The sequence below is a fragment of the Octopus bimaculoides genome, chromosome 23 (genome assembly GCF_001194135.2).
Source record: "Octopus bimaculoides isolate UCB-OBI-ISO-001 chromosome 23, ASM119413v2, whole genome shotgun sequence".
NCBI classification, from domain to species: Eukaryota; Metazoa; Mollusca; class Cephalopoda; order Octopoda; family Octopodidae; genus Octopus; species Octopus bimaculoides.
In genome coordinates this window covers 7,121,679-7,122,281 of record NC_069003.1, presented here as the reverse complement: position 1 = coordinate 7,122,281, position 603 = coordinate 7,121,679, and the positions used below count along the sequence as shown (strand labels likewise).

At 29.7% G+C, this 603-nt stretch overlaps 1 protein-coding gene across 1 annotated transcript in view; it reads right to left on the bottom strand.

Annotated features, from left to right (window-relative positions):
• Positions 1-603, bottom strand: part of LOC128250597 (centrosome-associated protein 350-like) — a 30,737-nt gene that overhangs the window by 5,670 nt on the left and 24,464 nt on the right. The gene's annotated exons all lie outside the window — the stretch shown is intronic.

The window sequence follows — 603 nt, the reverse complement described above, 5'->3', positions numbered from 1 at the left end:
ATATATACACACACATACATACATATATATATATATATATCCTTTTGTTGTTTACACCACCTGTCCTCGTCTGTTGTTTTTTTCGTAAATTCTCCCATATATACACACACACACACACACACACACACACACACACACATATATATATATATATATATCCAAAGACATATATATACACACACACACATATATATGTACTTATACATATATACACATATATAGATATTTATACATATACATATATACTTATATATATATGTATACATATATAAATGTGTGTATATATATATATGGGAGAATATACAAATAATAACAACAGACGAGGACAGGTGGTGTAAATAACAAAAGTATATATTAGTATGACGCTCGGGAATACGGAAAGTCTTTGACGTCTCGAGCTACGCTCTTCAACAGAAAGAATACGGAGACAAGGAGAAAAACATGGAGAAAAAAAATTGAATAGTGTTCAGTCAACGGTCAATCATAATAATGGCCGATCATAACAATGGCTGACTGGAAGTTAGAAATTCTTATTTCAGGAGAGCTAAGAAAGGGGGAGATAACAAACGGTGATATATATATATATATATATATATATATATA